Here is a 15,632-nt window from a genome sequence, read left to right as displayed (position 1 = left end):
TATTTATTTATTATTAAACGAGAAAAATAAAAATTAAGGCAAAAAAGGGTATGGAAAGGAAAGGAAGGGTAAATGGTAGGTAGAAAAAATAGGGTCGGAGTTTTCCGGTTGCTGTTTTAACTCTTATCTGCTTTACTCTTTTTTTTCCCAACTAATCAGGGTGTTATTTCAAAGACAAATAGCAAAAATGTTGTTGCGGGGGGTTTAAACTTTCTCCTACCTTCAAAACACGTTACTTAAACCTTCTCTCCTTGCGAAATTTAAAGTGTAGATGATAGTTCTAAGGCAAGTCAAAATCTCAAATAGACGTGGCGAAAATTCATTCTAAAAACCTTCAAGTAAAATCCGCCGAGTCATCGTCGCCATCTTTGCCAGGGGGCTCGTAACACTCACAGATCGAAGTCGCCGCCTCTCACTCTTCAGACTCAGAAAAAGAGTCGGGATGTCCCTTTCGCAAGGAGTAATCCAACACGTATGCCACAAATCCAAAAACCGTCCTCAGTCCTTCTGCAGCAAGCAATAACACCCCCAAAGGTATTTGTCGTTACCGCGGCTTCCAAAATAAAGCAGAGCGCAGCGCTTCCGGATCAGCAAAAAAAAGCTGATCTCTTTGGTTGATGATTTGGAGGATCTCCCGTCCCCCGGGGGGGGTCCGCCGAACACCCCCGGGTGCACGCAAACTTCCCCTCAAAGACCTTGGGCTCTACGGGTCCGCGGTCGCCCGATAGGGCAATCAATCAACGCAAAAGGCCAGATGTAACCCGGAGAACCGGGAAACACACAGCGACAGCACCGCACCACAACCGGAAGTCATACTACATAGAAACATAGAAGATTGACAACAGAAAAAGACCTCTTGGTCCATGTAGTCCGCCCTTATACTATTTCCTGTATTTTATCTTAGGATGGATATATGTTTATCCCAGGCATTTATAAATTCAGTTACTGTGGATTTACCAACCATGTCTGTTGGAAGTTTGTTCCAAGGATCTACTATTCTTTCAGTAAAATAATATTTTCTCATGTTGCTTTTGATCTTTCCTCCAACTAACCTCATATTGTGTACCCTTGTTCTTGTGTTCACTTTCCTATTAAAAACTCTTCCCTCCTGAACCTTAATTAACCCTCCGATCATGTTCCCCCTTTTTCTTCTGTCCTCCAGACTATACAGATTGAGTTCATTAAGTCTTTCCTGATATGTTTTATGCTTAAGACCTTCCACCATTCTTGTAGCCCGTCTTTGGACCTGTTCAATTTTGTCAATATCTTTTTGTAGGTGAGGTCTCCAGAACTGAACACAGTATTCCAAATGTGGTGTCACCAGTGCTCTGTATAGCGGGATCACAATCTCCGTCTTCCTGCTTGTTATACCTCTGGCTATGCAGCCAAGCATCCTACTTGCTTTCCCTACTGCCTGATTGCTCTGTTCGCCTCTTTTGAGACCGTCAGAAATCACTACCCCTAAATCCTTCTCTTCTGAAATTTTTCCTAACACAGAACTGCCAATACAATAGTCAGATTGAGGATTCCTTTTCCCCACATGCATTATTTTACATTTGGAAACATTAAACTGCAATTTCCATTGCTTTGACCATTTATCTATTAAAGCTAAATCATTTGCCATATTACAGACACCTCCCAGAATATCAACCTTATTAATCGGAAATTAGGTAAACCTTCACTACCAAACCTTCCCCTATGTCACTCACAAACATATTAAAAAGAATAGGACCCAGAACAGACCCTTGTGGCACACAGCTTGGAACCAGTCTCTGGTTAGAATACTCGCCATTAACAACAACTCTCTGATGTCTACGCTTCAGCCAGCTGAAAATCCACTGAACTATCCAAAGATTAAGTCCAATCTTCACTAATGTATCTATCAGCTCTTTATGTGGAACTGTATCAAAGGATTTGCTGAAGTCCAGATAGGTAATATCCATGGCACCACCTTCAACCAACACCTTTGTGACATAGTCAAAGAAATGAATGAGATTAGTCTGACATGATTTGCCTTCAGTAAAGCCATGCTGATTTGGGTCCAATAAGTTATTGGTTTTTAGGTGCTGATTTACCCTCTTTTTGAGTAGAGTCTCCATCATTTTAACTGCAACTGATGTCAAGCTTACTGGCCTGTAGTTACCAGTTTCTTCTCTACTGCCCTTCTTGTGGATAGGCACAACACTGGCCATTCTCCAATCCTCAGAATCATCTCCTGTTAACAGGGATTGGTTAAACAAATCAGTCAGCGGGGTAGCAATGACAAATCTGAGTTCCAATCAAAAAGCACTAAGGCAGGACTGGAACTCTGGAGTCCCTGGTGATTCTGCCATTGGCTGAAGTGGTCTCCAATCCCACAGTGCAGAGTAGTGTGGGACTCGCCCCTTTTAAAACAGCCACGGGGGGAAATTTGTCCCCATGCCTGAACACCCCCAGGAACCTCCCCCCACCCACAGTGAGCCTAACAGAATGGGTGGCTCGCTTCCAAGATGCTGGGGGGCTCCTTCCCCGAGGGAGGAAAGGGAAGGAATGACCCCCCTCCTTCCTTTCCCTTTTGCATTTTCCCAAAACATGGAAAAATTATGGGAAAGATTTTAAGCATTTGTCTGTGTTTTTGTTTTTGATTGCAATACTTTTTCAGGTCTCTGTAAGGAAAAGCTGCCCAAACTCCAAAGATTTTGCTGTATCCACATGAAAGAGATATTGTTCAGGCAGGTTTTCTTTAAAGAAAGGAACAATTGAGAAATTAAACAAAAATATTGATAATTTATAGGAGGGGCTGAAATGAGGGAGGAAGAGGAGAAACTCAGCTGCAGGTGGTTGGATGGGAATTGCTGGAAGGAGAAAAAGAGCCAATCAGGATCCTTGATGGGCTGGAGGACTCAGAGCAACTCCCTCCCCTCCAATAACCCATAATAGGTTGCACAATCTCCCCATAATAGCCCCTCCAAGAACAGAGGTTCCCCAAAATATTTCTCAAGGGGACCCTCATGGCCACCCGTTACGGTTGATGAGAGGCCTCCCTAGATGCCCCTCCCATGCCTGCTGATCCACAGCCAGGAACCACCAATGTGGGCATCGTGGACTCTTCACCGGTCACCAATATGGTTGCCTCTGGTTCCGGGCTTCAGCAGGATAGCAGGAGTGAGTTTTCGATGGCCAACACCAACACACCAGGGCAAGAGGGTTTAAGCACACTGAATGCCCCTTCAACAGTGGGGGGTCAGGGGACGCAACTTCAGGGAGCAAGTGCCGCTGCTGTTTGTACCCAAGTTTGGGGAGCTACTGTTTCCCTAGTTACAGCTTCTCCTGGGCCGTCCCAAGGGGGTACGCTCCCTATCCCTCCAGTGAGTGCGGTGTGTGTGTGTTTCCACACTTACACAAGGGTCCACCTCCACCCCTATTTCTCAGGATAGCACCACCACCATACCCTGCCCGACTGGGGTTCCCGGGACAGGGCCTCAGATGACAGCAGCCGGTATATTGGGAGTCTCGCAAGGGCTGATTAACCCCCTGGCTGCTTTTTTAAAAAAAGTTTATTATTTTCAAAAATATTTATCACAATTTTTGTTTGGTTTTACAGATCTTGTTTCTTTTCCATTACCATTTGTGCATATCTTTCATTTTTCTATATCTTACATTTAATAATATACATTCGTTTATATATTTCATTAATATACTGTAATACATTTTCTAAATAGGAGAAAAATACATTTGTAAGGTATTTATTGTTTTTCCATTTGTACTGTTACTTTACATTATATGATTTTTATGTTTTCTTTTGAATCCATTCATGCCATTTGTACCATGTTCGTTTTGATTCATTAATTTTGTTACCCTTGATTGAATTTGTAATTTCATCCATTTCTACACATCTGCATATTTTGTCTATAATTAAATTTTCTGTTGGGGTTTGTTCGTTTTTCCACATTTGTGCTATCGCTATTCTGGTTGCTGTGATAATATGTGTTATGAGAAAAAGTGTTTGTTTGGAATAATGTCTCTTCCAAAGTCCGAAAAGCATTCCTTCGCGGGTATATTCTATTTCTTCTTTGGTGATTTCTATAAGCCATCTATGCATTATTTTCCATGTTTTTTGTATTTTGGGGCAGAACCACCACATGTGAAAAAAGGTGCCTTTTTGTTTTCTGCATTTCCAGCATGGTTCCTGTAATGTTGGGTAGATCTTTGCCAGCCTTTTCGGTGAGATATGCCATCTGTAGAAAAGTTTGTAAAAGTTTTCTTTGTATGCTGCTGATAGTGTAATTTTCGATATTGTATTCCAAATTCTTTCCTAATCTGCTAAATGTATTTCATGTTGTACATTTTTTTCCCCAGGCTATCATAGAGTTTTTAATTGTATCTTTTATTTTGTCCTGTTCAAGTAGTATCTGATCAATTTTGGTTCTCTGTTTATTCTCGTACCCTGTTAAAATTTTATCTAGGACTTTAGTTGGAACAGCAGGGGTAGCTCAAGTCCCCGCAGCCGGGGTGGTTGACCTTTTGGCTGCCTTCCAGTTAGGGGCTATCCCCTGGGGGCTGCCATCCACCCCTCTTGGCTACCATCTTCACCCCACTACTAGGGAAAAGATTTGGAGGGGTGATTACATTGACTTATTCACCCTGTGGAATAGAGAGGTCCCAAAGAAGGAATGGGTGGAGGAGGCCAGGACGGACCGAGCCAAGAAAGTTAAGGTGGACCACTGCTTCAGCTCCTGGCTATACATCTTTTTAACATATGCAACGATAGTCATTCAAAAGGAGCCAGCCCGTTTGGCGTCCCTGTTCAAGTATATAGACCTGGTGGTCACAATTCAAAGTGTTGGTTATGACCTATAAAGCCCTTCATGGCATCGGACCAGAATATCTCCGGGACTGCCTTCTGCCGCATGAATCCCAGCGACCAGTTAGGTCCCACAGAGTGGGCCTTCTCTGGGTCCCGTCGACTAAACAATGTCATTTGGCGGGGAACAGCCTTCTCTGGGGTGGACCCGACCCTCTAGAACCAACTCCCCCCAGAGATCAGAATTGCCCCCACCCTCCTCGCCTTTCGCAAGCTCCTTAAAACCCACCTCTGTCGTCAGGCATGGGGGAACTGAGATATGCCCTTCCCCCTAGGCCTATACAATTTATGCATGGTATGTTTGTGTGTATGTTTGGTTTTTTAAATTAGGGTTTTTAAAATTATTTTAAATATTAGATTTGTTATATGTTATTTCACTACTGTTGTTAGCCACCCTGACTCTTCGGAGAGGGCCGGCATACAAATCTAATAAATAAAATAAATAAATAAATAAATAAATAAATAAAATCAGCAATGAAATAAAAACAATAATACCCTACAAACCATTTGTACTTGCAGTCAATCCTAATTCCAGGCCTTCCGGAAAAGCGAAGTTTTAAGGGCTTTCTGGAAGACAACCTCCTAAACTTTACATGCAGCAAATCAAAGGGTTTTTTTTCTGCCGCCGGTCTTCTATGTTTCTATGTTTCAAATGGAAATGAATTAATGAATCCAAATACTTGAGGAATAAAATAGAAAACCCAGAGAAAAACCTAAAAACTCCTAGTAGAGCCAACACCTCAGAGGAGCAAAACAGAACCAGCCCCACAGAGCAGTGATGGGGAACCTTTTCTTTCTTGGGTGCCAAAAAAGCATTGCTTGCTTGCGCGAGTGCCCACACCCATAATTCAATGCTTGGGGAGGGCAAAAACAACTTCCCTCACCCCCACCCCCACCTCCAAGACCCTCTGGAGGCTGGAAATAGCCTGTTTCCCAACTTCTGGAAGCAAAAAAATCCCCTTCCAGAGCTTCTATGTGAGCCAAAAATCAGCTGGCATGTTGGAGCTGAGCTAGGGCAACAGTTCATGTATGCCAACTGTGGCCCCTGTGCCATAGGTTCGCCATCTCTGCCCCATGTTATGGTTAGCTCTGGCCCAGCTCCTGCCCCAAGGAATGTGGAGGTGGATGCAGGGGAAACATCAACATGTCATAGGCCTGTTTTATTGCCGACAGAGGCAGGTAGTGCAGTTTCCTCGGATGAAGAAGAAGGTGGGAGTGTCTTGGAGGAGGGGGGCTTGGCACACAGCCCAGGCAGCCAATCTCCATTATCTTCGGTCGATTCGGATGAGGAAGTCTTGGACCCACGCAGGCGCAGAGTTATGCGTAGAAGAGACCAATTGAGGAACTATTACAGGAGATAAGAGAGGCCACCTGTGTTTGGGTGGGGCTCCAGGAACTAGAGCTGCTGATACAAATAGCAGCATGTTGGCTTGGCTGTTGTGGAAGGTTATCTGATCGCAGTTCTTCAGGATCGTGCCTTGCTGTTTCCGGACTTTGTGGATTTTTCATGCATTTGAAACCAAAGCAGAGCAAAGTGTGTGTGTCTCACTTTGTTGGAAGAAGGAGGGCTGTGACGTTTCTTCACAGCTGCTAGCTAAGTACTTAAGGACTGATTAAAGGGGATTGTACAGCCTACAAGGTTGTTTTGGGACGAGTGCTCTTTGCAATACAAAAAGGGTGCTTTGTTTCTTTTGAATTTTGGGATAAAGAAGATTGTTTTCAAACGTGTGTGTGTCTGAAATTTGTACCCTTGAATTGTCGGGAGGCTCCAACCAGAGAGCCCGGCAGAACACTCCAGAGGATGAAACATAGAAACATAGAAGTCTGACGGCAGAAAAAGACCTCATGGTCTATCTAGTCTGCCCTTATACTATTTTCTGTATTTTATCTTAGGAGGATCTATGTTTATCCCAGGCATGTTTAAATTCAGTTACTGTGGATTTATCTACCATGTCTGCTGGAAGTTTGTTCCAAGGATCTACTACTCTTTCAGTAAAATAATATTTTCTCATGTTGCTTTTGATCTTTCCCCCAACTAACTTCAGATTGTGTCCCCTTGTTCTTGTGTTCACTTTCCTGTTAAAAACACTTCCCTCCTGAACCCTATTTAACCCTTTAATATATTTAAATGTTTCGATCATATCCCCCCTTTTCCTTCTGTCCTCCAGACTATACAGATTTACTTCATTAAGTCTTTCCTGATACGTTTTATGCTTAAGACCTTCCACCATTCTTGTAGCCTGTCTTTGGACCCATTCAATTTTGTCAATATCTTTTTGTAGGTGAGGTCTCCAGAACTGAACACAGTATTCCAAATGGGGTCTCACCAGCGCTCTATACAGTGGGATCACAATCTCCCTCTTCCTGCTTGTTGTACCTCTAGCTATGCAGCCAAGCATCCTACTTGCTTTCCCTACCGCCTGACTGCACTGCTCACCCATTTTGAGACTGTCAGAAATCACTACCCCTAAATCCTTTTCTTCTGAAGTATTTGCTAACACAGAACTGCCAATACAATACTCAGATTGAGGATTCCTTTTCCCCAAGTGCATTATTTTACATTTGGAAACATTAAACTGCAGTTTCCATTGCTTTGACCATTTATCTAGTAAAGCTAAATCATTTATCATATTACAGACGCCTCCAGGAATATCAACCCTATTGCACACTTTAGAGTCATCGGCAAATAGGCAAACCTTCCCTACCAAACCTTCCCCTATGTCACTCACAAACATATTAAAAAGAATAGGACCCAGAACAGACCCTTGTGGCACACCCCTTGTAACCTGACTCTGCTCAGAATACTCGCCGTTAACAATAACTCTCTGATGTCTACGCTTCAGCCAGCTGCAAATCCATTGAACTATCCAGGGATTAAGTCCAATCTTCACTAATTTATCTATCAGCTCTTTATGTGGAACCGTATGAAAGGCTTTGCTGAAGTCCAGGTAGGCAATATCCACGGCACCACCTTGATCCAACACGTTTGTGACATAGTCAAAGAAATCAATGAGATTAGTCTGACATGATTTGCCTTCAGTAAAGCCATGCTGATTTGGGTCCAATAAGTTTTTGCTTTTTAGGTGCTGATTTATCCTCTTTTTGAGTAGAGTCTCCATCATTTTAACTATAACTGATGTCAAGCTAACTGGCCTGTAGTTACCAGCTTCTTCTCTACTGCCCTTCTTGTGGATAGGCACAACACTGGCCATTCTCCAATCCTCAGGAACCTCTCCTGTTAACAGGGATTGGTTAAACAAATCAGTCAGGGGGGTAGCAATGACAGATCTGAGTTCTTTAAGAACTCTGGAGTGGATGCCATCTGGACCCATTGCCTTATTTATCTTTAATCGTTCAAGTTCTTCTAAGACATCGGCTTCTAAGATCACTGGAGCTGAATCCGTACAGCTGGAAGCAATGCTATATCCCTCTATAGTATTATTTTGTAAGGTGTCTTTTGAGAAAACTGAACAGAAGTAGCTATTGAAATGGTCAGCGATCTCCTTATTCCCATTAATGCATGTATTATTCCCGGTACTAAGCTTCGTGATGCTACAGTTTTTCTTCTTCTTATCACTGATATATCTGAAGAAGGTTTTATCCCCCTTCTTTACAGATTTTGCAATTTCTTCCACTTTTGAGGCTTTAGCAGCATATATTATCTGTTTCGCCTCCTTCTGTCTCATTTTATACACCTCTCTATCAGCTATATTTCCAGACTCTTTATACCTCCTATAGGCAGCCTTTTTTTCATTGACTATAGCCCTTACATCATTGCTAAACCATAGCGGTTTCTTCTTCCTTTTACCTTTAGTTATTTGCTTTACATACAGTCCTGTGGCTATAAGATGGCCTTTTTTAATACAGTCCACTGGGTGCTCGCTCCTTCCATTTTATCCCTCCCCTTTAATTCATTATTTAAATATTCCCCCATTGCATTAAAATTTGTTTTTCTGAAATCCAATACTTTGGTTGCATTATAGGATTGCTCACAATGAGTTTTTACATCAAACCACAAACATAGATGGTCACTGCAACCTAAATTTTCTCCCACCTTGACCTCTGAAACCCAATTCCCATTCGTAAAAACTAAATCTCCCCTCTAGTTGGTGTCTTAACCAGCTGTGCCAGAGCTGCTCCTGTAAAGGCCTCTACTATATACCAATTCTAATGACAGAACCTTCTTTATTTTGCATGCAAATCCAGAGAGTCTCCAGATCTTGACATGTATTTTGAATTAGTGTTATTTTTAGACTTTCTTTAACATAAATGGCTACTCCACCTCCCCTTCTCTCTATTCTATCCTTCCTATACAGCGTATATCCTGGTATGGATATTTCCCATTCATTAGAATCCTTAAACCATGTCTCAGTTATGGCAACCAGATCCAAATTATCTCTAGATATTATGGCCATTAACTCACAGAACTTGTTTTTTTTTTTTTTTTTTTTTTTTTTAAATTTTATTTATTGATTTTTAACAATTTAAAATCACACAACATAAAACAGTGCATAGTGAAATGTGAATTGTGCCCATCACCCCGACATACACACATTCCCCACCACCAAATTGGGGGTATTTCTTTTTTAATCCACTTAACCCAAGAGCAATATATCTGTCTACATATTATAGAGTGATTCTAGTTTATTTCTTGTAGCTTGGTCTCGGATTCTGCTCGTCATATATCGTCTTACCTTGTCCCACCGTCCAATCAGCTGTCCCAAATCAGTTTCATTATCCAAATTTATCCTTTTTTCCATAATTTCAAATTGAATATGATCCACCATGTACCTATACCAATTTTGCATTGTCCATTTTGTCGCATCCTTCCAACCCAAAACTATTACTGCCTGAGCACTTTCTATTGCTGCTTTTTTTATTTCTCTAAATTCTCCCATCGCATTGCTTTTTACTAATACTGCCATTTCCTTAGTGATTGTCCATTGTATATTTAACATTCCATTGATATCCTCTTTCACTTTTTGCCAAAATTCCTGCACTATCGGGCATTCCCAAAACATATGCATAAACACTCCTTTATCTTGACAACCATGCCAACAATTCCCCCTAACATTCTGCTGAAAATGTGCAAATTGAACGGGAGTAAAATACCACTTATGTAATATTTTCCTTCTCATTTCCCTAATTCTTGTATTTTTAATTTTCCTTATATCTTCTACTATATTTTCCATTTCTTGTACCTCTACTAATATCTCATTTTGCCACCATTTAGTCAATCCATCAATCGTGTCCCCATCTGACTGTACTAGCAGTTTGTATATATTAGTTGCTTGCGCCTTTATCCCCTCACTTTTTTCTCTTATTATTTTCTCTAACCCTGTCTCCTCCCGCCATAATACTTCTTTATTCTCCCTTTCATTTAGATATTTACATATTGCATTTATTTGTAGCCACCTTCCCTTACCTAACCACCATTCTATGCGATTTCTACTTGGCCTGCCATCCTTCTCGTATAACTGTTCTATCTTAGTTATCCCTCTTCCCTTCAACTCTCCTATAACCCTGTTTAAGTTAATTTCGTTTTCTCTATTTATTACATAAAGCGATGACAGTTTAGATTTATATAATCCTATTTTCCCTTGCCATTTTTTCCAAATTTCCATAGTCCCTTTCATTGGGCCTATTAATTTTCCTATATCTCTCCTATTCCACTTCCTAAAAATTAATTCTCTATTATTCATCCCGTTTATCTGTTTTTCCAATTTCGCCCATTTATTTTCACTTAATTGCAACTCCATTAACCTTTCCATTTGAAAAGCTTCCCTATACAGCTCCAAACATGGAACACCCCATCCCCCCTCTTTTTCATTCGCAATTAACCACTTTTTTCTTATTCTTGGTCTCTTATCTTCTTCAATCCAATAATTTAATTTTTTGTCCCACTCTTTAACCTTACATACCGATAACCCCCCCGACAGCACCTGAAATAGGTACATCATCTTGGGAGCTATCATCATTTTTAAAGCTCTTATTTTAGAGAGTCTCCTTAGCTTTTTATCTTTCCAGCTCCTCATCTGTTTCAACATTTTCCTCCATGTTATTCTATAATTAATCTCTTCCATTTTCACTGGGTTTTTTAATAACCAAATTCCCAAATATTTTATTTTTTTAAGTCCTAATTTCAACCCTGATTCTTTCCTAATTTCTATCTGTTCTCTCGAATCTGTATTTAAACACATAATCTCTGATTTTTCCATATTAACCGACAGTCCCGATTCCTGCTTAAACTCTTGTAAAATATTTATTATACCTTTAATCATCTCCATCGGGGTCTGGGTCAATATAATTGCATCATCTGCAAATAAATTTATTTTCATTTCTAATTTCCCTATTCTATATCCTGCCCAAGTGTTATCTTGTCTTATCTTATTAGCTAAGATCTCTATTGCTATTACGAATAATTTTGGAGACAGAGGGCATCCCTGCTTGGTGCCGTTTAATATTTTAATACTCTGCGTTCTTTGTCCATTCACTCTTATATATGCTTCATTTCCTTTATAAATCTCTTTTATAGTTTCACAAAATTTTTCCCCCATATTTAATTTGTTACATAATTTATATAAATAACTATGGTTAACTTTATCGAACGCTTTATAAACATCTAATTTCAAAATTCCCAATTTCCTTTTAGTAGCGGTAGCATGGTGCATCACATTCATTACATTTCTAATTGGTTCACTTATTTTCCTTCCCTTCACGAATCCATATTGATCCTCTTCAATTATTTTTGGTAAAATATTTTCTAATCTATTTGCCAGTATTTTCATAAATATTTTATAATCCTGATTTGCCAAACTGATCGGACGGTAAGACCCAGGCTCTCTTAAATCTCGACCCATCTTCGGAATGGTAACAATTTCTGAAAGCTTCCATGTCTGCGGGATATCACGATTTGACAATATATTATTAAACAATTTCCCCAAATGCGGCAGCAAAACATTCACATAAGTTTTATAAAATTCCCCTGTAAACCCATCTGGGCCCGGTGCTTTGGCTTGTTTTAACCCTTTAATTACTCTAGCAATTTCATCTTGTGTAATTTCTGCATTCAAAATTTGTTTGTCTTCTTCACTTACTATTTTCCCAACCTTGAGGACTTCTATCTTCACTTGCTCCTCTTTATACAAATCTTCATAATATTTCCTCATTATCTCCTCTAACTGGTCATTACCATATCTAACCACTCCACTGGTGTCCCTCAATGCTAAAATACATGATTTTTCTTTCCTCTTCTTCAGATATCTCGCCATTTGCTGCATTGATCTTGTCCCCCAACTCTGTATTTTTTGTCGCATCGCCATTCTCATCTTATTCCATTTAATCTCATCATACACCATCAACTGTTTCTTTTTCAATTTCAGTAAACTATTCCAATCTCTACTTTTCGTCATTCTTAACTGCTCTTGTATCAAATCTATTTCCCTTATCTTCCTTTCCCTCTCTCTACCCCACCTCTTCCTAATATCTGCTTCCATACATATGCATTGTCCCCTCATGAAGGCCTTACATGCATCCCATACAATTGATTGTTTAATACCACCCACATCATTAATTCTAAAATATTCTGATAACTCTGTTTGCAATTTCTCTTTATCTTGTTCCCTAGCAGTTACAACTGCATTATATCTCCAAATTTTTTGATTTCGTTCCTGACCTATTTCCAATTCTGCCAATAGTGGGGCATGATCTGATATCCATATACTTTTAATGTCCACTTTTTTAACTTGTATATTACCTCCCCTGTTCATTAATATGTAGTCTATGCAGCTAAATGTGTGATATCTTGCTGAATAATATGTAGCTCTGTTTAAAATATCTGCATGTAGATCCACCATATTAAGTCTATTTAAATGTAACATCCTGCTATTTGCATTCCCATTTGTTAATTGCATATTAAAATCTCCTGCCAAAAAAGTTGAGCCCTCCTTAAAATTGAATTTAAGTTAACAGAAGCTGTCTGTGCTTGGTTAAATAAACAGACAGGCGTGGAGGTCAGCGTGGAGGAGCTGTTACGGGTTCATTGGGCAGCCCCCAGGAGAGACGGCAGACAGAGAGATGTGATCATCGCTTTCCTTAGTGAAAAAAAAGCAGAGATGATTTATAAAACTTTGAAGACTTCTACGAGCCTTAAACAAGACGGAAATGAGATAAGGGTTCTGAGGGATCTTTCCTGGGAAACCCTGAGAGCGAGAGCTGTGTTGAAACCAATTGCAAGCCGGCTATATCAAAGTGGAACCAGATTTAGCTGGGGCTATCCAGTGGCCATCTTGGTGTTCCAGGACAATAAAATGTACAGAGCACGCTCATTGGAGGAGGGAAAGGCTTTGCTGGATCAACTGGGGATTAAGTTTGATGAAACTGGAGCACTAGCATATGAAGAAGAAGAGGCTTTTGACGGTCGGAGTACCCCTGATGAGGAGGAAAGACGAAGGGAAGAGCAGCTGAAGGAGTTAAGCGGGCAGGTGGAGGCCATCAGAAAGGAGCAGAGAAGAACACGGGCTCAGCGTGAGAAGAGAGCCAGAAAGTGATGGTGTTTGGTCCCTTGTCTTGTTGTGGGGGGGGGGGGGGGAAAGGAAAAGGAAAAGAATTATTACTATTACTATTACTATTATTGTTGTTATTATTATTATTATTTTTCTTGGAGATGCCTTGGGATTCCTGTATATCTGTCATTCAGTGGGGGAAGTCTAAGGGGAAGAAAAAGGGGGTTTAAGAATTTAAAATTAAAGAAGAAATTAAAGAAGGAATTATTTAAAGGAGAAAGGAGGGGGGGAGAAATCTTCTCTTTTATAAAATTAAAAAGGGTTGAAAGAGGAGCTAGTTTGAGTGGGAACGCAATCCAGAAAATGTGCCTCAGGTATGGGCAAGGTTTTTTCTTGTCTTCTCCCCTCTCAGTGGGGGGAGCACAGGGGGAGGCACGTTGGGGGGGGGTAATAGGGGTAAAGAAAAGGGAAAAATATAAACCAAGGGCAAAACAAGAGGGGAAAAGGGTGTTTTTGGTATATTATGACGGAGTGTAAGATAATGGTTTTAAATGTGAATGGTTTGGGATCGGATTTGAAACGTTTTAGGATATTAAGGATGGCTAAGCAATATAAGGTGGATATTATGATTTTGACAGAAACACATAAAAGAAGGGGAGGAAGGGATAACTTGATTAATGATAGAAATTGGAAATGGGTGTTTGAGTCAAGAGGAACGCAAAATAGTCGAGGCACAGCGATTCTGATTCATCAGAGGGTTAATTTTGAAGAGGTGGGAATTCAGAAAGACAGAGAAGGAAGGTGGATATTTGTTAAAGGGAAAATAAATCAAAAGAAGTTGACATTAGCAGCAATTTATGCCCCAAATGGGAAAACAAAACAATTTATAATAAATACTAAGAAGAAGTTAGAACTCACAGAACTTGTTGCTCAAGCTTCGAGCATTCGTGCACATTACCCGAAGAACATTATTATTCATGAAAATGAATGGACGCATGTCACACAAAGAAGGAAACACAAACCAAATACAAAACCACTACCAATTCCAACCCACCCTCTCCCAAACCCACTGCCTAAAAGCAACAAATACCTGGCGCCACTGTTTCCCGTAGGCTGTGCCCGTGCGCCCGTGCGTGCCCCAAAATATCCCCTCGCACACCCTTTTCCATGGGTGCGCACTCCCTATCCCCCTGCCAGCCCTCAGGGGGGAGGCGGGGCCAGGGAGGCGCTGGCAGTAGAAGGAAAGGGAGCCGCGGCCACCTCTGCCTCCCCACGGTGCCTCCAGCCCTCTCGCGCCCCTGGCCTCTCGACGCTGCCCCCCGCCCACCCGATCTGCCCCCTTTCCTCCTTCTCTGCCTCCTGCCTTGGGGCATGACTTCTCCTGCGGCGGTGGCTGCAGCTTCTTCTCCTTCTCATCCGTGCTCCCAGCCAAGGGGCTGCGAGAGAGGGTTTTCTCTGTGCGCTTCAGGAATGCCCGCCTTGCCCCTCTCGCAGCCCCCCCGCTGGGAGCGCTTTCATCCCAGACTTTCAGCAAGGGGGCTGCAGTAGAGGCAGGGCAGGCGTTCCCCAAGTGCTCAGAGTAAGCGCTCTCGCAGCCCCCTCGCTGACAGACAGAGAGAGGGGGGAGAGAGAAAGTAAGTGAGAAAGAGAGAGAGAGAGAAAGGGGGGAGAGAGATAGCAAGAGAGAGAACAAGAGAAAAAGCAAGAGAGATAGAAAGAGTGAGAGAGAAAGAATGCAATAGAGAGAGAAAACAAGAAAGAGTGTTTGTGTGTGAGAGAGAGAGAGCAACAGACAGAGCGACATAGAAAGAGGGAGAGAGAAAGTGAGAAAAAGAGAGAGAGCAAGAGGGGGAGAGAGAAATAGAGAGAAATGACCCTTGATTTAAAGCATATGGTAAAAAGCAACGAAATAATAATAGAGAAAAAAACCCCAGCCGTTTGTGTGTGTGTGTGTGTGTGTGTGTGTGAACTCTTGAACCATTTCCAATAGCTCACCTGTTATTGGAAATGGTTCAAGAGTTCACACACGTTCACACACACACACACTACACACCCAAGGGGGGAGGAGACAGGGATGGAAAAAGAGGAGAAGATAGTAATAATAGTAATAGATTTTGATTTTTTAAAATTATTAATTTCTTTTAATAAAAATGAAGGGGTTTTTTATTGTTTGTTTGTTTGTCAATTTATTTATTTGTTTATTGTTTATTTATTTGTTTATTTGTTTGTTTGTTTATTTGTTTATTTATTTATTTATTTATTTATTTGTTTATTTATTTATTTAT

The 15,632-nt window shown here is 41.0% G+C and overlaps 1 pseudogene; it reads right to left on the bottom strand.

Annotated features, from left to right (window-relative positions):
• The window catches only part of LOC139162937 (H-2 class II histocompatibility antigen, E-S beta chain-like), a 644,095-nt pseudogene that overhangs the window by 57,625 nt on the left and 570,838 nt on the right, over window positions 1-15,632 (bottom strand).

The sequence above is a fragment of the Erythrolamprus reginae genome, chromosome 2 (assembly GCF_031021105.1).
Source record: "Erythrolamprus reginae isolate rEryReg1 chromosome 2, rEryReg1.hap1, whole genome shotgun sequence".
NCBI classification, from domain to species: Eukaryota; Metazoa; Chordata; class Lepidosauria; order Squamata; family Dipsadidae; genus Erythrolamprus; species Erythrolamprus reginae.
This window is presented reverse-complemented; position numbering and strand designations above follow the sequence as displayed.